Genomic DNA, 21706 nt, shown 5'->3' with positions numbered 1-21706 from the left:
TGGGCTAAAAACGATTCTAGGCCGAAATTTGCATGTAGCCCACTAAAAATATCTGGGCCTAAATCAGCATAAGCTTTCATATTTTTCTGGTAGGCATGTGCCCATAGTGGGCCTTTAACAGGCCTAAACATAATTTGGGCCCTCGGTAATAATAGGCCGTTTACATGTGTAAATATCTCGAGCCCATAAAAAACATGGGCCTTTAATAGGCCAAAAGTAAGATTGGGCCCTGATTGTGCCAAATAACCCACTGGTCTTAGCAGGCCGAAATGGTGACCCATTTACAATGCGGATCGTCCACAGGCTGAAATTCAGACGGGCCGTAAATGCACAGACCTACTACACTGGCCTTTAATAGGCCGAAAGTTCGGTCAGGCTTGATTAGTGTCATTTTTATATGGGCCATTAGTAGGCCCAATGTGGCGTTGGGCCACATATGGCCCATGGATTTCGTCTGACGTTAACAGGTCAATAGTCACAATAGGCTGAAATTGGCCCAAATCTATAGTGGGCCTCTAACAGGCCGAATGTCAGACATGGCCGAATATGACCCATACCCTTCACGGTCGTTTATGGGCCGAAAGTTTCAATGGCCTATAAATGGGCCCAAATGAAGCAGGACCTTTAACAGGTTGGAAACACACAGGGCCGTACTTCGGCCCAAATTCTTAGCAGACTATTAACGGGCCAGAAGTGACCATGGGCCGCGATGATGACAAGTTTAGGACGAGCCGATTTGACACTAGCAGTACGGGCCTTAAATGAGAATGTTGGGCCTTTCACTGGGCCGGCCCATTATGGTCTGCAAAATCTTGTGGGCCTTTAGCTGGGCCGGCTCATTATGGCCCGCTAAATCTTATGGGCCTTTAGTTGGGCCGGCCCATTTAATCTTTATGGACCACTTTTGGGCCGGTCCATGTGTCAACGTATCATAGGCGCATCTCACCCATTGGATGAGTGACACCTGTGCCAACGTGGAGCTAACACGTGGTTCCATCAGCCAATGAGAATTTTACACGTGGAAAATCAGCATTGGTCGTGGATGTTAGCGGGTTATCGGATCCAAAACCGGACCCGATAGCTTAACGGTGTCCCGTTACGGTGGATGCCACATGTCGGTCACTCTTGACGAAAGCACTTCTATGACGTGCGATTTATCGTCATGGAAGTGGACACTTCCGTGATGATAATTTTGGTAATGTCATGGAACACTTCTACGACAGCACAGGTATGACTATCTTGATTTTGTCATAAAATTGTCATGGATGTACATGCATGACAGAAAACGTGACCTACTGTGACAAACACGTATCATCACGGAAGTGTCTTTTTTTGTAGTCTTGGTACGAGCGGGCACCGCCTGGCTTGCCGCTCCCTATGGACGCCCACACATGGGGCTCCGGAGAGGGCAGCAGTGCCTAGCGCCGCGCGGGCCACGGCCACAGTGACCAAGCTGGAGCTACACGGCCAGCCGGACCGCGAACCCACGCCAAGGGCTCCTCGCGTGAGTTCGTGGTGTGGGCGGCAATGCCGCTGCGCATGTGGATCCAGTTCCCGCGGTTCGTCGCCGAGGAGATGCCGCCGAGGGGGGCGATCGAGTTGTGGCCGCAGCACGCCGGGTGCTGCAGCCTGGCCACGAGGGCGGAGGTCTAGGTCATCCCCCCGGGCGGCATCTTCATGACCCGAGGATGGCGCGAGGTCGCCTGCACCTGCCGCCCAGAAGGGGCCCTTGCCATCCATTCCAAATACGGTGGCGCCTCCACATTGCTCTTCAAGGTCTTTGATGAGGAAGGCCGACGGCTAGAGTGCTGCCCCGGAGGAGGCAGCTCGTGCGGCGCGACCGTGGGCGTTGAGCCCGCCTCCGGCCTCACCGACAACCCCTCCAGTAGCAGCGGCGAGTTGTGGGAATCCAACGACTCTCCTGAGCCCAACGAATCCTAGGAGTCCAGCGACGATAGCTACATGCCTCCGAGCTCATGCCGCGCCCGGAGCGCGGCCGCGGCGTCCACTGGGCGTCGTCAATGATGCACATCAGTCGGGGTCCCTTGAGGCTTCCTTCTTTTGTTTTGCTGCGCAAGATCGTGACAAACCCCGTGGGGGTATGTAAAAAGAACTGTAATGCTTTTGCTCCAAAGTTTGTTACTCCTAGTATAAGGTTGCAGCTGTGTATCTTGCTTCGGCATTGTTTCCCCTTTTCTTTCTTGCAGTAGCTTTGCGCTCTACGCCAGCAGGTCCCAGTCCTCAGGCAGGCTTCGGTTGTCGCTGGTATGCCAGGTCGTGATGCCATGGTCAAGGCCAGGAGGTGAGCGGCCCGAGGTCCGGTAAGAGCTCCTGAGGCGCGATGCTCAAGAGGTCCCCTTTGGCGTGCAAGCAGCTCCCTGGAGGCCGAAAAGGGAAGTGGCATTGCCGGAGTGAGATCACAGGGGGTGAAAGCATCAGACAGTGAAGTTCGCACTGACATGTATGGGTGACTTATCTTAGCGAGCCTGAGGAGATTCCTTCACGCAGTGCCTGATTGCACCTTACTGGTGATGCTTCCAGGCAGGGCTCACGCCGGCCTCCCTCTTCCCCTCTCATCTAAGCACTCTACATCCTCGGGTCCCAACCCTCAAACGAGGCTCAGCCGCCGCTAGTATGCCAGGTCGTGATACCGTGGTCAAGGCCAGGGGGTGAGGGCTGGAGAGTTAGTAGGAGCTCCTGGGGTGCGGTGCTCAGGAGCCCCCACTTTAACGTGCAAGTGAATTGCGTGAAAAAGGGGCGGGCGGCGGGGCCGCCTGCATCCGAGCTCCTGGGATTCCTACGTGTTAGTCTGAGAGGAGAGCATAACTCGTTGACGTGCTTGTTGTCTTGCCGCTGATCTTTCCGCAAGGAGATGGAGGCACTAAGGACCTGGTGAGGTGACGTGCGTGGGGCGAGCCGTGAGCCAGAGCTCGATCCCTTAGATTTATCAGTGTTGCAGGGACAGACCCGAGCACAAGCGTCGTGCCAGCATGTGTAGCCCCCGTTGCGGGATGAGAAAGAGGCCGGTCAGCGGCGCGGGAGGCCAGGAAGGGCGACAAGACACCAGGCAAGCGGGTGATAACATAAATCATCTCATGCATAGGGTAGAGCTAGCTCTAATAGATGTGGAAAAACAATACATGCCATAGGGACAGACCCATGCGGCCTGGGGATGATGTAGCCCGAGGGGCGCCCCCAACTGAATGACTAGAAGATACAAGAATGATACATGTCACAGGGACAGACCCACGCGATATGGGTATAATGCAGCCCGAGGGGCGCCCCCACCTGAATGAAGCAGAAAACGTCACCTGGCACCATTGCTGAAGGGATGTTGAAGTACTTAAAGACACTGAAGACGCACGCTGAGGAAGTCGCTCCTCATGAGCCACCTAGGTCCTGAACCTCGGGAGGCTCCGGCAGCCCGGGAGGCTCGTGAAGAACCGTCGCCATTTCCGTCAGGACCGCATGGTGCCTGGCCTCCTGAGCTGCTAGGACGCTCCGCATGTGGCGCTGGAACGTAACAACCATGTTCGGTAAGCCAAAAGGCATGCGAACGTAGCTGTGGGGGGGCTCGCTCCGGCCATCGCGCGATGGCCAAAAGCGCTCCTGAGACGCGGCCCTGTTGAGCCCAGGGATATCGACGCAGGCACGCAGCTCGCTGTCCTCCCAGGACAAGGAGCCGCGCCGGGTGGTGGGCGACGGTCGTCGTGCATGGCTCTCTCCTCTTGAAGCTCCTCGGTTGTCTTGGTGATGAATTCTTGAGCACCTGGCGCCTCGTGCCTTGTGCCCTCCTGGCGGAAACGCGCGCTGAAGCACGCCTCCACGTGGTGCCCGAGTGCCTCCCTCGTGACATTGGCTAGGTCAGAAGCCCTCCAGAGGAGAGCCCCTGTGCCCAGCCTGAGAGAGGCGTCGGGCGCCTTCCTATGTGAGAGAGGGAGGCGCCCCATCCGTGGGTGTAGGTTCTGAGGCGGTGACGCTAGACACACCGCTCCCCTGAGGTTCTTGGCGGAACAACTGCTTCTTCTTCTTGGGGATAGCCTCAGGAGGGTAGATGATGCCTTCATCATCTGGATTCTCGACTCTCGCAGCCTGGTAGGCGCGCTCAAGAGAGCACACTGCGTCCTTCTTCTCGTAGGCGACCGTGATGATGTCGCGGCTTCCTGGCATCTTTAGCACATTGTAACCATGATGAGTCACTGCCATGAACTTGGCCAGGGCCAGATACCCAAGGATGGCGTTGTAAGGAAGATGGATGTGGGCGACGTCGAAGTTGATGAGCTCTGTGCGGTAGTTGTCGCGGGTGCCGAAGGTGACAGGGAGGCAGATCTGCCCTATCAGGGTGGTGGAGTCATCAGTCACTCCTGAAAAGGGCGTGGTGGGTTGCAGCTGGTCGTAGGGCACCTGGAGCCGGTCGAACGTCTCGATGTAAAGAACGTTGAGCCCCGCACTGCCATCGATGAGAGTCTTGGTGACGAGGACGTTGCTGATGGTTGGCGAGCAGAGCATCGGGAGAGCGCCGACAGTTGCTGCGCACTTGAGCTGGTCGGACGAGCTGAAGGTGATGGTGCACTTGGACCACCTGAGCGGACGCGTAGCCTCGAGCTTGGGGAGGGTCGCGTTCACCTCACGAGCAAACTGCTTGAAGATGCGATGGGAGGCAGGGACCTGAGTGCCGCCTAGGATGCAAGCGACATCACAAGGCTCCTGGAATCCCCCAGCTCCCTCGTCCTGATGATGGTCGTCGTTCCTTCTTGGTGGCGGTGGCAGCGGAGGAAGCCCAACGTTGCCCTAAGGACGGTCCTCATGAGTCTGGTCTCTCCAGGGGCCCTCGCGAGGCTGTCCCTGCCAACGGTCCTCATAGAGGCTGATCGCACCACTCCTGGCGGGGGCCGCGGTCGTCCCAGCATCCTCCACTTCAGCATCCTCCGGGGTCGTAGCCTCGATCGTTGCGCTCAGGGCGGCGACCGAGGCGCCCGTCACGGATGGCCCTGAGCTCCTGACAGTCGTTCGTGTTGTGGCTGTGCATGTTGTGGAAGACGCAGAACGGGCGGCTGCCCTTGGACGACTCCGGGTGGTCGCAGTCGCGCTTCATCTCCAGTTTAGCTGCGAGCACGGCCGCTCCCTTGTGCTTCACGTCCTTGGCCTTGGCTTTCTTATCTTCTGGGTCAGCTTCAGGGAGCTCGAGAAGGGAGAGGCACCCCTCCTCATCTCTCACACACTTGGTCGCCATGCTGAACATCTCCGGAGCCGTGCACATGTCCTCGTGTATGGTGAGCTCCTCCTTCATCTTGACATCCCGGACTCCATCAGTGAATGCGGAGATGATGGCCTCGTCCGACACCTTGGGGATCTTGAGACGAACGTTGTTGAAGCGCTGGATGTACTTCTGCAGGGTCTCCCCTAGCTGTTGCTTGATGCGCCGCAGGTCACCCGTAGCTGGTGGGCGGTCGCGCGTGCCCTGGAAGTTGGTGACGAAACGCTCGCACATCTTGTCCCAGGAGGAGATCGATCCTGCGGGCACTTTCAGGAGCCACGAGCGCGCGCCATCCTTGAGGGCCATGGGAAACCAGTTCGCCATAACCTTCTTGTCACCGTTAGCCGCCTCGACGCTCAGCTCGTAGAGCTGTAGGAACTCAACGGGGTCGGGGGTGCCGTCGTGGTGTGGAGGCAGGTCGGGCTTGAACTTCCCCGGCCAAACGACGCTGCGCAGCTCCGGAGTGAAGGCGTGGCAACCCGCTGTGGTCACGGGGGCCCGTCGTGGAGGTGGATCCTGATCTTGGCACTCGCGCGCCACCGCCACAGGCGACGTGCGGTCTTGACGTGGCAGTGCTGAGAGTGCACGAGCATCTTCTTGCGGCCGCTGGACCACCTGGCAGCTTTCTTCTTCACGCGTCGGCGCCCTACGCGGTGGGCCGCGTCACAGGACTTCGCGCCTTGGCTCCACGATGGCGTCTTGATGGGGAGGTGGAGGAGGTGCTCCGTGGGCTATGCCACCCGCAGCAGGCGGCTGGTGAGGCAGCGAGGGAGACGGTGCAGGAGAGCCCCCACCAACGCTGACAAGCTCGGCGATGCGGTCCAGCCAGTCTTCGTAGAGGTCATCGACGGGGCGGTAGCGCAGGAGCTCGCATGCCCTGAGCAACGCAGCCTATGCGTCTGCCTCCCCACGACGAGCATGGGACGACGAACCAGCCGGAGCCAGCGATGGGGTAGCGGTGCGCCCATCATGCCGCACAGAGGGGTGCAGTGACGAAGCTTGCTGTTCGTGCCCCGCTGGGCCGGTAGATGCGTTGGCGGCAGGCGATGGAGAACGAAGGGGAGGCCCACCAGCAGGCGCCGTCTGGGTGATGCGGGCGGTGAGGGAGGCCCGACGCTCAGCATGGGCTCGACGGGCGTCAGCCATGGAAGCGGTGGAACGGTGGCGAGTCGCCCGGTGGAAGAGAGGCTCCGATGCACCCCTACCTGGCATGCCAACTGTCGGATTTCGGGTTCCGCAGACCCTTGAGAGGTTCAAACTCTGGGGTGCGTGCGAAGAACTCGTCCTCCCCAGTCTGCCCGCTCGCTAATCTCACGGCCTAGCTCGATGAACCAGATCGGAAAGAGACACAGTAGTTTACCCAGGTTCGGGCCACCTTCCAGTGTAAAACCCTACTCCTGCTTTGTGGTGGATTGGCCTCGAGGGGCTGAGGATGAACTAGTACAGTGGAGAACAACCTCAAGAGCAGAGGCGTTCTTGTGCTCGATGAGCTGGTGGGCATGAGGATGGTCTGAATGATCTGTCCCACTCTATGGTGGTGGCTAGGTCCTATTTATAGTGGTCTTGGTCCTTCCCAAATGAAGGCGGGAAGGGATCCCACAACGGCCAAATTTGAAGGGAGACAAGTAGTACATGCTACCTTGACAAAAGTAGTGTTCGTCCGCAAAAGCCTCTGGTGGTGACGCCATGGTGGGCTCAGCGATGATCTCTGTCCTGCCGTCCTGGCGGTCTTGGTCTTGTTGCACTGGAATGGAAGCCTTTGCTTGATTCCTCGCGACTCCGCGTTTGCGCTTGCCTCCTTAGCACCAAATAGGAAACTAGTACACTACGCCCGCTGGCGCCCGCCTGGCCTTGATCGTCATGGCTCACGTCATCTGAACCTCGCGAGGTGAACCTTGCATAGAAATCTCCGCTCCTCGGGAGCGAGCCTGAGAAGCCCCCCCCCTCCGCGGGATTCTCGGTGTCGTCCGCCTCGCAAGGCTTGGCCCCTCACGGGGGTCTTGAGTTGTTGATGTTGAAGATGGGTCATACCAGGCCATCGATGGAGCCACGCCGTGGGCCGCATGCAGGCAAGTCTGGGTACCCCCGTTCCCAAATCACCGATATATGTGGACCTGGGAAGGCTTATAATATGGTAGCAAAAAGGGTCAGCAATAATCAATTCAGAGATGCTAAGTTGAATAAACGCTCAACGACGGTACTGTGCTGGTCCTAGGCTAGACCGTACTAGAGACGCGAGCCTAGAACACTACAAAATCACGGCGCGACACGTAAACAAGGGAAAAGCACACTCTTAGTTTTTTGCGCTCTTTTTTTGCGCTCCTTTTTTGTGAAAATACACTGTAATGGCGAGTGTCTCAAAACTCTTCCCAATTCAAAATAATAGGATAGGCACGAAATTTTTTGTACTATTTTTTTTCAAATCAGGGCAGCGATGATGAAAAATGCAACAAAAAATGACTATGATGGCGAGTGTCTCAAAACGCTCCTTGGGATCTAAAAATAGGATAGGGAAAAAATATTTTCGATCGCTGAAATTTTGGCCTAAAAACTGCCCGGGGTCTCCAGACACTTTTTTCCGAAACCTACCCAGGCAAGGAAACACGAATCGGAAAATAGATGGGTCTCGAAAACAAACCTAATATGAAAAGAAATCAGATTGGTGGTGGATATATGGTGGTAGGATATGGCAGCGGTGATGGTATATGGCAGCGTTGGTGGGATATGGTAGCGGTGGTGGTATATGGCAGCAGTGGTAGGATATGGCAGCGGTGGTGGTATATGGCAGCAACGATGAAGATGGTGCGGCGGCGGCGTGACAAACTGTGACAGAACTTGAAACTCCAAAGGACTAGACGCTAAGACCAGCAACTAGACACGACGATGCAACCACAAATTTGAACAAAGCAAAAACCCTAAAAAGATCATGCAAAGGCTCAGATTGGTTCGGATATGATGAACTAACCTTATTTTTTTGGCTTTTTCACGGACTCTAGGTATGAAGAACAAACTCGATCTAAATACGAAAATTTGTAAAATCTCACCGAGCACCCTGGAAATCTGATACCACTTGATAGAGGCAAAGGTGTACCATCTTTCGATGAGATGGTGGCTATCGTTTATGGTGGAGTAGACTTTGATGATCCGACTAAAACGAGCGAGGACGTCGTGCCTTAGCAATCTCTAAACCAACTCCGAGAGGTTATTGACCACGCCGGAGCATGATCAACCTGACCATGAGGGTCTATTTCCTGCAAGAAAACGAAGAACAAGAAAGAAACTGAAATTGTAATCTAGATATTGCGAATATAAGAGGAAAGCTTTATTGATCAAGTGGGGTTCTGTGACGTATTGGTCTGGTCGTTGAACACAAACGAAGTACGCGAAGTTGTAGCTGTGGCGAACTTTCAATCTAAATAAAATCCATAGTCTAAACGATGCCCTAAGGGTTGTATATATGGAGGAAGAGGGGGGAATTTCGTGGCCTTTGGAGGAGGGGTCCGAAACCAACCCTAACTCTTGTTTCCCCACACACACGGACTCTAAAAATAGCATATACTCAAGTATTTCGAAATTACATGGGCATAGCACAATAATAAGGTGATGCAGCACCTAGAATAGCCTCTGGACAAAATTTATGAAGTGGCATCTTGTATATTTCGTCCAAGGCTTCATGCACTCATTATGGTGGCTTCAAAGTCCTGAAATCATCACTTGTAACTCTGTTCTTGTTCCCCTTGCGCATGCCATCATCTCCATGCTTGAACTTGCTCCAAGGTTCATCTTTCTTGTCCAAGCTAGGCCCTTCATTTGTAAGCAAAACAAATGTATCCAATTTAGGCAGCATCATATTCTCACGAACATTAGAATCGTTACCAAGAAACGAAAGTACCTGGTAATTTAATTGGCGTGCGCGAGCTCTAGTAATTGGTCCAGTATGTATAGCAGCAAGGGCTGTGGGTGTAACAATGGTATTGATGTCCTCATCAAGATGTGTTACCGAAGTTCCTTCCCTTTGAGAGGAAGTACGTCTCTATTGGAGCGGTGTGGAGGCACAATGCTCCCCAAGAAGCCACTAGGGCCACTGTATTCTCCTTGCGCCCTCACACAATGCGAGATGCCATGATTCCACTAGTGGCGCACTTGAAGGCGGCAACCGGACCTTTACAAACAAGGTTGGGGCGCTCTCGACAACCGAATTGGAGGCTCCCAACAACACCACGAAGCTTCGCCACAATGGAATTTGGCTCCCATGTGACCTCAATCGTCTAGGGTGCTCAAACACTAAGAGGAATCAAATTTCTCTTGGTGGAAGTGTAGATCTAGGCCTTCTCAAGCAATTCCTAGAGAATCAACAAGTTTGATTGGCTAGGGAGAGAGGTCGGGCAAGAATGATCTTTGGAGCAACAATTGAGCTTGGAGAAGGAAGAGGTAGTCAACTTAGAGAAAGAAGACTCCTTTTTATAGTGGAAGAAGGAATCCAACCATTATGCTCCCACAGCCCGTGCATAAGCGGTAGTACCGCTCGGGTGAGCGGTACATCCATTGGCACGGAAGTATTGGCCGCATAATTCAACCTAAGCAAGTCAGGGGAGCGATGGTGCTGCAGGAGCAGTACTACCACGCCCTCCAGTGGTACTACCGCATGGAGTTAAGCTATAGCCGATACCAGCGGTAGTAGGTTTGGGCAGGGCAGTAGTACTGCAAGGAGTGGTACTGCCGCCCTACTAACGCTCGTGGAACAGAACCATTCCAGAATAGAAAAATAAGCGGTACACGCCGCGGTACTAGCCAGCGGTAGTTCCACTGGAGCGGTACTACAATGGCTAGCGGCAGTACTTCCGCTTAACTTATAGGTGTCTCGTAAACTCGCGGTAGTTGAGAGCTAGTTAGCCCCGTAGTAAAACATGAGAGGTACTACCGTGGCGAATTGCCACTCCACTACCGCCCGTTTATAGAACCAATAAATTAGGCAGAAGTAGGAGCCATACTGCACAGCGGCAGTATCGCTGCAGCGGTACTACCGTTGCACAGAGCGGTACTACCGCTTAGTCTTTTTTATCAAGGTTTAAACACAAGGAAGGACAAGATCAATTGTCGGGAAATAACGAGGGTGCAGAGATAGTGTACGTGTTGATTCCACCCAAACCTTTCTGAAGCGGACCCCCTCTTAATAGTACGGCGTTCCTACGACTCAAGTCCACCAAAAAAGAAACGCAAGAAAACACCATCTTTATCAATATCCAGAGGGGTTCCAATCGTCTTGTGCCATAAGATAGATTATCTGAAATTCTCAATGCACACTATTAGTTCGCAAATGCATTGTCATCAATCACCAAAACCACTAAGGGAGAAATATGCCCTAACACCTTGGCTAAACACAAACTCGAGACATAGGGCCAGCCTTGTATCAACAATAGGGTCCGCACTTCACTTGACCAATTGGGTGGTCAATTGAGTTATGCTTCTTCTCGAACATGTTGCTATTGTGTTCCTTTCAAACTGAACAAGATAACGATGCAGTTCATCTTCTTCTTCTTGATGGATGGCAGGACGATGCACAATTCCTCATCGATGACCACCATTCATAGAAGGAGGAACCAATGGCAGGAGAAATTGTTGAAAGACCAACCCAATTAAGGTCTAAGTCTCAAATGATGTTGGAAATAGAACAGATCATAAACTCGTTTTGTTCTTCTAACAGAGTGCACGCCATTCGATCTTCGAGCAAAGCTTTTATCAGCCCTGCAGTGGCAGCACACGGAGGGAACTGGTGCTCTCACACACCCTCACCATCGGACCCAATTCGGTTGTATGATGCCTAACTGAACACTTAGGTGGCATGCGAGTGGGTCATACTAGGACAGGCCTCTTTGGTTCAACAATTCTCAAAGGAAAGAATATTCTTTGATAAGTAGAGTTTTTAGTGATTCAATAAATGTATCAACCCTTTTAAAAGATAAATCACAACAAGATAATACAATCAACAAAATATTTACACCTACCTCTACATAATAAGATATACACATCATACATATCACACTTATTACATCCAAATGAAGGCATAAAGCAATCTCAAAGGAAGGACAAAACAGCATAAGGTGAGAGAGGGCCGATACGAAGACTACATCATCATCCATCGCGGGTAAACACCATTTTGACTATCCGCTCCACATGGATTCATGTCGCTATAGCCGATCCGCATTGCTCCCCTCACTGAAGAATTATCACAACGTGAGTACATGGATAAAACACAAGATAAAAGAGACTAGAAATTTGAGCGACTTTTCTTTTAATGTAGATTTGACATGAAAACCACACAGAAGGATACATCAAGCCGACCTTGTTTTTGGTTGTTCACGAGAATTGAGTAGCGGGTTCTCATGAAGCCCATCCAATCCAAATCTGAATAGATACCCCCCCCCCCCCTTGTGTTATGATCCTCCACCTCATACATATGCTCACTTACAATTCAATCCTTTTTGTACTTCACTTTCATCGAAACATGCCTTTACACATTGTTTCCATGATTCTAATCTTTTTTTTCGCATACCAGGGTCGAAGCCTTGAACTGGCACAGTGACCCTACTAGTAGTCGACTAGTGGTTGACAACTAACAGCATTTTCATTAGTCAATTGTTTTTGGATCCAGACATCCACACACATTGGTAATTTGTTGTTATATATCAAATGATGCCCGCCTAGGGTTTGGTAGTGTATATACTGTGTGTCACCTTATGTTCTAAGAAAAAATGTTATTTCTTCAGCTTTCCAATTTGGATGATATTGTTGAATAGGATAAGATTAACAAATAATTGGTAGACATGTTTAATCAAGATTCTTTCTTCTCACAATGAGCGCAACCCCCCCCCCCCCCCCCCCCTCCACAAAAAAAAGAGAGGTTGAAAACACCAGCCTCTACATCATTATTATGCACATTTCCATTTTTATTAAAGTTAATGCAAAGCAGTGATGCTAAATACTACATCGAGAAGCATTAACGTGCGCACAATGTGCGCCCTCTCACAATGTACACGTCGGACTAGGTACGGGACAAAAAAGTTCGATTCGTTGAGAAGCAAGAGAGAGAGAGATTGGCCAGCTCCCAGCCCCCGTCCCCATAGGCAAGCCTCCTCTCTCTCTCTCCTCTCTCGTGAGCCCTCTCTCCCCCGCGACTCCTCGCCGCCGCCGCCGCCACGGCCACTCGCGCCGGCCGATTCCGTCGAGTCCGACAGCGGGTGGCAGACTGAAGACCTTCCCTCGCTCTGCTCCTTCCTCCCATCCCTCCAGATCCGGCCTCCCGCGCTCGCTGCCGACCCTCAGCCATGGCTAGGGTTACGGGCGCGGCGTCCCCTTCGTCGCCGGCGAGGCTTTGGCGGCCTGCGGTGGCTCGTCCCGCCCACGTGTGGCTCCGCCTCATGGACGTTCCTCTTCAGCGGCGTCGCCGGACTAGCTCCACGCGCGGGTTCCCCAAGGTGAGTGCGATGCTGATGAGAGACGGCATCCGAGGACATCATCACGCTCAACTCGAGCTGCTCCCCCACCGTCCCGCAGCCCGCTGCTGCTCCCACCCCCTGCCCCCTCTCCTCTCCCGTCGCCGGGAAATGGCTACACCACCAGCTCCGCCGCCTCGACGTCCTCGACCACCAGGTGCCTTCCCAGACCCGCGGTCTATCTATCCCCCGTTCTGCTCGATTGTGCGGATTTTTTTTTTCAATGTCGATTTGGAGATGAGCTAGCAGTTTTCGATACGATCAAATTTGCTGGACTAGCCTTGTGGAGTTTTTTTTTCCGTAGTCGGTGGATTCGTCGAGAAAATTAAGCCTTTTCGTGTATCAGCTTCGATGTTTCTGTATAACAGGTTAACCAAAACTTTGCAAGTTGATGCTCTGAGGTTAGGACTCCGAAGTCTGACAAGCACTTCCGCTTCAACCAGAGTCACCTACAGCAATAGGTGCTCCAATGCATATTCGACTTGTTGTGCTACAGAGCCAGTGCTCCAATGCATATTCGACTTGTTGTGCTACAAAGCCAGAAGCGCTACCAGTGGAAACACCCTCATCGGATATGCTTGTTGATTCCTTCGGGAGGTTCCACAACTACTTGAGGATCTCCTTGACTGAGCGCTGTAACTTGAGATGTCAATACTGCATGCTTGCCTTAGTCTAGAGACATTAAATATTAGTTTGAACACATTGGTTCCTGCAAATTCGGAGGCAAAGAAAGTCCACTGAAGAAGCTCTCTGTAACTGCTATTTAGTCTTCAAACACACATGCCTATTATATCATGGAGGACTATTTTAGTGAGCATTGTTAAATAGTAGTATATGGAAGATGTGGCTTCAACTGTCCGAAATTTCCACTTTGAGCTCACAAGTAGTTATTTCTGTAAGCCATTGTTCTTGTTCTCTTTCTTTTGTTTAGCCCTTTTCTGAACTGGCATAGGTTTCGTTGGCAACCTTCCCCTACACCACAACCTATGTTCCATAAGCAAGTTTATTTATACTGCCCAAAATTTACTAATATGGGTTGGATCATGCATTTGCAACTTATAGTGTTTGTTCTTTTTATTGTGCTATTAACACAGCACCTTACAAAAGTTGTGTCTTTGAAATAATGGTCAAACTGCTCTCTGCAGTCCTATCATTAATTATGATTTTGAAGCAAAACTATCAGTATCTAATTCTAACAGTATGATAGCACCCTGGTTATATTTGTAGGTTTTTAGGCTGGGCACATATATGTCATATTTTTCATCAATAAAATAGCTTATAATATGTAACTACAAAAGACGAGTAAAACCTGTTCACTGGAACCATAGAAAAGCTATTCCTTTTACGTTTGGTGAGCACAAAACATACATAAAGATTTTGAATCTGCATTTATTGAACTCTCTACAGGCCTACTGCATTCGGATTTATTGTTCCGTACTGGAAGTGCCTGAAGAGCTTGAATCGTCCATTTTGTATTAGAATGAGATTTAAGATTCAGTACAGGAGTCAAGATGTTAATGAGAGGTCTGTCTCATTCTACTCAACTGAAATTTTGTTTTGTACAATATCTACTGAGTTTACTTCCTGTTTTGTAGGCGATCTAGAATGATTACAGGTATTAATGAAGTAGACCCCATTAGGTGGATTGGTTCAAAATGGAAAAGCCTGCTGGTAGGTATTCCGATCGTTTGTATTAAGCATTTATGTTCTTAGCAATTCAGAACACTATTATCTTTGGATTTCCTTGCAGTATTCTAGAAACATGTATTTTCTTTCGGACCTTTTATGTTGTCTGACCATGAATTTGGCTTAAAATGCTCCTGGTGAGGCTTTAAAGTGACACAGTGTGCCAAGGCCCACCGTCACATTCAGGTTCATTCACCCTGAAATTTATTTAGAGCAACTTGCCTATCCATCTTACATCCTTACAAAAAAGTGTGTTCCCATGGAGCCTGAAATGCACTTTTGTAGATTTTAACTTTTGGGTAGGGGTACTTTTTTAAACATAGCATGGTTATGAAAATGTCTAATTAGAAAAATGAATTGATATGAGGAGTTATGTCCTAATTTGCTCTAGATGTAGATCACTGAAGATGCATTAAGAGTTGTACCTTCTTATCAAGCATGAATTTATAGTCGGACGGTTCACTGGTTATCTGTGAACTGAAATGATGCCCTCTTGTTCAGGTAAGATGGGATGATGGCTCAGACTGTAACAGCCAAAATAGACCATCTCCATGGGAGATCGAGATAGTTGGTGGCTCAGTCTCCATTGCCCAGTCTGTCAAAATCCAGTTCTAAACTAGCTAAACTGTGCCCTCGGGGCAATTTAGACGTCTCAAACTAAAGCAACTCGAGTTGCGGTGGTGGTCCGCAACTCCATCACCGTCTTCCTCGGCAGGAGCATCCGCCGCTGCTGCTCGCCGTCTGTCCACGGCACCGGTGTTGGTCTCCTTCTCACCTTCCGTGCTCTCTTCCCATCCCGCCTCCCACTGCCGCCACCACTGCTCGAGGTACTCACATCAGCATTTAGAAAAGTTAGAGCTATAACTCATTTTGTGATCATGAGGGATATGCATATCAGGATGCCCTGTGGATTTGGATTTTTCACAATCGGTACACAGTAAAGTACTTTTGGATTGGCCGGGCGGTGAGCTGCAGTGCCGCTAGCTCGTCGACGACGGCTACGATGCCATCTGTTGCGTCCCTTGGTTCTTTCTCCTCGACATCGACCTTCTTGACGGTATGGTCTTCCTCCTCTTCCCCTCCCTTAATTTCTATGGTTTTTAAGTTGGTTCAGTAGTTGATTCACGGTCCATGAGTTTGGATAAAACGACAGGCGGCGGCAGAAAGAGCCGTTCCACGACGAATCTCTGGTACAATGGCTCCTTCCTTGGTTTCCCCGGTTCTGGATTCAAGTTCCTAATAAATGGATACTGTTTTTTCTTGATTGTGACTTTTGGAATTTTTTATTTGATAGATGAGAGGGCAAGCAAAAGGTGATCAATCAATGGAGACGAAGTATTTGTCAAATTGCTTGCAAGGGTGGTGAGAATTTATTGGTCGTCATTTGTCTAGTGTCATAATCTTAGAGCCTTTTCTGATTCTCTAGAATGTTGGAACAGTCTTGTTGTTTCAGTTTACATTTGGATGGTCATGGTCTGTGCAGATGAAGTTCTTTTGGATTAATTTTTCCACCCTAACAGTTCCTTCCCTGTTATATCTCAGGCTGTACGATCTCTGCAGATTGAAGCTTCTTTGTTCTGCCGGTGGAGGTTCAGTGTATCATTGCAAGTTCCTTACACCGGCAAATTCAGTATTTTTGTATTTTTTTGGACGCACGCCTGTTCTTCGACTATAAAACAGCAGAGATTTCTTTTTTTCTCGAGTCTAATCATTTTTTGATGCATTGCAGCTTTGCTATCAAACTCTCAAAAAGGAAAAAGCAACTTTATTCTAATTTTTGGAGATCCTTCATGTAGAGTCACTACCTCGACAGAGACAAATATGCAATCGAGAATATATTCGATGGGTTTTCACTTCTCAGGCAAAGCTTGGAGGATATTTTTACTGGTTCAACGTTTGCTTTATTGCTTTCTTACCTTTCGTTCTTCAAGACAATATTTTCCTAGCAGTGCTCGATAACTTTAAATCCATCTTTTTGTTCTTTGCATTATCACAAAACAGTGTTGTTCTACCTTTTTGTTTTTGAATTTTGATTGATCATGAGCAACGACAATGCAACCTACAAGTAACTATTATGTTTTCTCCAGTCCTCTGTCCATATTCTATTAATTGGTGACTTATCTATACGTAGTTAATACACTCGGTTGTAGTTTTATATCATGTTTCCTTTAGGTTTGTACGTAGGATGTTCCTTTTATTTTTTAGACTCTAATGTTCCTGATGACATACATACATCTTGCTGTTTTGGAAACTGCTTCTTCTTGGGAATAATGTTGGATCTTTCCTGAGATGGTTTACTATATTAATCCCTTGAAATCATTAGGCCAGTAATAAAGGTTGCATTTCATCACATTGAGGTAACATTCTAATTTGTGCTATCTCAGGTTCAGAAGGTTGGTGAAACCCGAAGGTCACGGGATCAACACCTCTTGGTGCAAACAACCTTTCACTTATGATATTTGTATTCTGTTGAAACTGCAAAATATCATTCCAGGGTTGAATGCCTAAATGTTGATATCTGCATGCTTCTAAATTTACATCGTGAATCATATTTATGCTGCTACGTTTTTCCCAAGATTTGTATTATTTCGTCCAAAGCGTGATAATGTGCACTACATTTGTATTGCTCTATCGTATTTTTACATTTGCATCTGTCATTGCTTTCATAATCTGTATTTTGACATATACGACACATCTCACAAAACTAATCAGAAGATGTGCATTCCCACCTGGCACCGCCCATCTACCTCTCAAGAGGCCCGCAATAGCGGGCCCCAACCACTAGTTAATGAGCAGAGTACAAGGCATGGACAACTATAGCGGGATCACTCAAGATATGAAATAAACACCAACGACTAAGCCGACTCCTTTCGCAACAACGTCTTCAAGAAAGAATAAACACCCTCGCACTCCTGTCGCCACGTCCGATCGGAGATGGCCAAGACAAAGACTTTTTTTTGAGGGGAAAGAGTACATAATCTACTCTTCAGCCAACACAAGGTCAGCAACTAGCGCAACGTTTAGATCATCCGGAACACCCGCTACCATGTACATTCCATCCATTCTCCTAGCCCGGGCAGCCAGTAGATGAGCCATTTTGTTTTGATTCCTGCTGACATGTTGGACCTGAGCATCAGCAAACTTTGCCAGCTCCACCTTGATATCAGCAAGTACTGGGTAACATGCAGACAAGTTACTGACGCCCGACCTGAGCTCATTCACAATGTGCATACAGTCTGTTTCCGCGATCAATGGGCCCGTACAGAGGTCGGACAAGTGTTGCAGCCCGGTCAGCAAAAGCTTGCGCTTCAGCTTCCTCAGCGGACTTGCAGCGCAAGCCATGTTCAGACAGCGAGAAGATGATACGGACCCCCCCCCCCCCCCCCCCCCCCCCCCCTAGTCTCGCGCAATTGCACCCGAGTGAGAATCACCGCTGCCGGTTAAAAACACTGCATCCGTGTTCAGTTTGACAGATCCCGCCACAGGGGGCCTCCAATGGCTGGTGGTAGGATCCACCGTGGCTCCCACCTCTTGTCCATCTATTCCTGTTGACAGAGGGAACAGAGAAATCCCCTTCGCCAGAGCATGCCCGCCCTGTAACGCCTTCTGCTTACCCTTTATATCAGTTTCCTCTCCCAAGACTCCGCAGGTTAGTTCCTCCTCGTACTGCTTTAAGAACATAACGGATCGGCTTACCAGCTCCTTCCCTGCATTATGGGTGCAATCATCTCGAAGAAACCAACATCGCCACAACATCAGTAAAACTTTTGTTCTAGTCTCTGGCTTGCATGGGTTTAGGAGAATCTGTAGCCAATCATCACCTGTGAATCTGAATTTTTCCTCACTAGGCAGCTCCCAGATTGCTCTCATTTCATGTCTTAGTGCCTTACTCTTGGTGCACGAAATGACTGCGTGAAATTCATCTTCCTCGCCGTTCCCGCAAATGTTGCAAGTGCTGTTCACTTCCAGTGTGCGCTTCCATTTATTCTTTTTTGTAGCCAAAGTGCAAGTGGCTACTCTCCACCCAAAGATCTTGATTTTCTGAGGAACCTTTGCCTTCCAAATAATGTCCCAGATACTACGATCATCCCCTTCGTTTGCGGAGCTGGAGGCAGGGGCCCTAGCTCGGTTTTGGATCGAGACCGCCGGTCGGTATGCACTCCTGACCGAGAACACACCGGATTTTTCATAGTGCCAAGCCAGGACGTCCCTGCCACCTGCCCTCGGTACCTTGATGTTGCAGATTTCTTCAGCGTCGAAAGGGTAGAACAGTTGCTTAACTAGGTCCGAATTCCACCCACTGCCATCAGGCAATATCAACTGGTTAACCCATCTTAACCTGGAGCGCCGAATAAAGTTTGCAGTCTTGAGCCCTTCCTTGCGCGGGATCCACTTATCTCTTTGGATGTTTATCTTTCTTCCGTCCCCGACCCTCCAAATGAGGCCAGCCTTGAGCAGTTCGAGTCCATACTCAATCCCACGCCATACCGGTGATGCTTCAGACGCAAAAACCGTGTCAATCAGTTCTTCATGCGGATAGTACTTGGATTTGAGAACACGTGCGCAAAGACTATCTGGTCTCTGGATCAGTCTCCAAGCTTGTCTTGCTAACAAGGCTTGGTTGAGTAGTTTCATATCTCTAAATCCAATTCCTCCCCCTCTTTTGGGTTTGGTCATTCGCTCCCATGACATCCAATGCATTTTCCGGTGCCCGTTTTCCTCCCCCCACCAAAAATTACGGATTAATCTTTCATACTTATCACAAAACCCTTGGGACATCACAGAACCCTTGGGACTGCCAAGACAAAGACTTTCATCCAGGTTGCCGAGACTCCGCTACATCAACAATAAGCAACAGCTGCAACAAGCACAAGTTTGTTGTTGTTGAGACCCACCAATAAAGACCAACAAAAAAATGAGTTTTCACAATGAGAGCATACGAGGAGAGTGAAGTTATGGTGCTCGGGCAGCATGGTCCACATTTTTTTTGAAAAAAAATCAAAACCAATATTTAGAAGTTTCAAAATAGTTTTTCGTGGAAACATTTATGTGCTCGCTATGGATCTATGAAACTTTAACTTTGGAAAAAATATGTAAGCTGTACAACCCCCCCCCCCCCCCCCCCCCAAAAAAAATGGTCCATTTGAAAATACATATTTGTCTTTTCTTTGTACGCCACGTGTGAAAGTAAAATGTTTTGAGATTTCGCGCGGACATAATATACATGTCCATGTGTGTTTACAAAAAGACTGCGTTGTAGAAAATGATTTTTTTAAAGGCACCAAGGTGCCCGTGCACCATATGCATTTTTCAGCATACAAGGCCCTTTTGCACTAGTTTTTTTCCGGCTGCTTATGGTTCATAAACTTTTGTAAGCAATTACCAATATGAGTTATTGTAGATCATATTAATAGGTAATGTTATCTTATGTTAGTAAAATAGTACTCCCTTCGATCCATATTAATTAGTAAAACTTTGTACTAAATCAGCGAATAGGAGGGAGTAACAAAATTCAACAGTTTGCAAGAATAAACTTTATGAAGGACAAGAAATAAACAGCTCGGTACATACAAGAAATAAACTTTATGAAGCTACTTAGGCATTTAGTTAAGAGAGTTAACTAACAATATTAGTAGCATAACATATACTCTACTGTTGTATTAGTACTACTAGAGTGGTACTTATTTTTGAACTCCTAGTAGCAAGTAGTCAGCCAATGGGGCTCCGAAACCTGGCCCGCTTCAGCCAACTGGAAGTTGACAAGTGGCACGAATCCAGCAAAGCTCCTGCACCTTTGCCACTTGACATGCACGCTAGATTAGGATCGAGAAGGTACAGAACTAGGGCGATTAGACTAGAGAGTGTTAGCCAGGCGCCGGATCCGCTGGTGATTACTTATTCTTCATGCCACTCATGAATGCACGAGTCTGTCTAGGATCTAAAATAAAGCGCGGGCTTTTAAGCCATTTGTTTAATCCTCATTCCTTCTCGTGGCCTCTTCTCCAGCAAACCACCCCACGCGTCGCCCTCTTTTATCTCACAGGGGGGAAAGGCACAAGCCTTGCCGATGGATTAAGGGATAAAAGGCCGGGGAAACGTCTAAATCACCAGCGGATTTGCAACACAAGGGAAGCATGTTCCCCTTCCCCATTAGAATTGACTAACACCTACAGTAGTTAACTTAGGTGCTAATTAATCTAGTTTTCATGGGGTGTTAGTAAAATATTGGCCTAATTAATGTGTTTGCCCCAATGCTTGCGCACCTTGGTGGTGGTATGGGTAAATCAAGTGGGAGTACGAGAATACGCATCTCAAGCTTTTGGATATTGTTCTTTTCACCAGGGACAGGGAGCCATCTTTTGATCTTTGCCTCTCCTGTACGGGCAGCTGCCACTTGTCAACTTTCCTTCTTCCCTATGGAGATCCAAGAGCGGCACCATCCATCCTCACTAGGGGCATCAACGTCATTTTACACGGAGTAACACATTGTTTACCCCAAGCATCTTTGCTTTAGCCAGCCGTGGGCGCTGTCATGCCTGCCTCATCTTTTCAAGCAATTTGATAAGGTGCCAAGGCTTTCCGCCATATAATTTGTCCGCGGGGTGCCATGCGCATTGCAATTTGCATTGTGAGTGATTGTGTTTCTATGCTTTTTTGTTGTGTAAAAATAGACATTTACGACAGGGACTAACTAATACGAACCGTCCACCGTTGCAATGGAGTAAACTCGGGTAGTATGTGCCCTCGTTGGACTGCCCCCAAAGAGGAGGAGGAGAATGCTGGTGATGGATCCGACAGCTCCGGTAGTTAGCAGACCCGGCTCTACTTATATTGCGTCTTCAACTGCTACTTCCGCAACGAAGACAACAAGGGCAAGCGCGGTCCTGGATGAACTTCCTTCATAACCATACTTCATAGCTAGTAGAATATGTCAATATTTTATAGTCCGTTGGCATGTGTGAACTCCCCTATGCTATGTGTCTTGAACTATGTATGTTATTTTTACGTTGCATGAAGGTTGTATGGAATTGGGGGTTTTAGAACGAGGCACACGGTTGTTGACATGAACACTTGCGGGATCACCATCCACTATTCATGAACGAGTTCATAGACAGACGTATGGTGATCATGATTTGTGAACTATGGTTGTAGATGCTCTTAGGTCTTTGTTTTTTCATTGATCTAGCTACAACTCAAATTTCAGATGCTTTCTAGATTGAGGCATCTAAATAGAGCTCGTAACACTATCTTACTATAAAATACGAAGAGA

General features: G+C 49.0%; 1 long non-coding RNA gene across 8 annotated transcripts; it reads left to right on the top strand.

Annotated features, from left to right (window-relative positions):
* The first annotated feature begins 12319 nt into the window (after window positions 1-12319).
* LOC125537370 (uncharacterized) lies at window positions 12320-17078 on the top strand. 8 transcript variants are annotated; one of them, XR_015616494.1, is made up of 6 exons: window positions 12332-14274; window positions 14346-14421; window positions 14938-15263; window positions 15335-15493; window positions 15590-15626; window positions 15731-17078. It is a non-coding gene; the product is annotated as an uncharacterized LOC125537370 (long non-coding RNA). The 8 variants fall into 8 exon arrangements; XR_007295842.2 differs by having other exon boundaries at window positions 12320-12907; window positions 13119-14274; window positions 15335-17078; XR_007295841.2 differs by having other exon boundaries at window positions 12330-14274; window positions 15335-15798; window positions 15979-17078.
* The last annotated feature ends 4628 nt before the right edge of the window (window positions 17079-21706 follow it).

Source organism: Triticum urartu, chromosome 2A (assembly GCF_056163025.1).
Source record: "Triticum urartu cultivar PI428250 chromosome 2A, HENAU_Tu73, whole genome shotgun sequence".
NCBI lineage: Eukaryota > Viridiplantae > Streptophyta > Magnoliopsida > Poales > Poaceae > Triticum > Triticum urartu.
The sequence above is the reverse complement of the archived record's forward strand: the minus strand, read 5'-3'. Positions and strand labels throughout refer to the sequence as shown.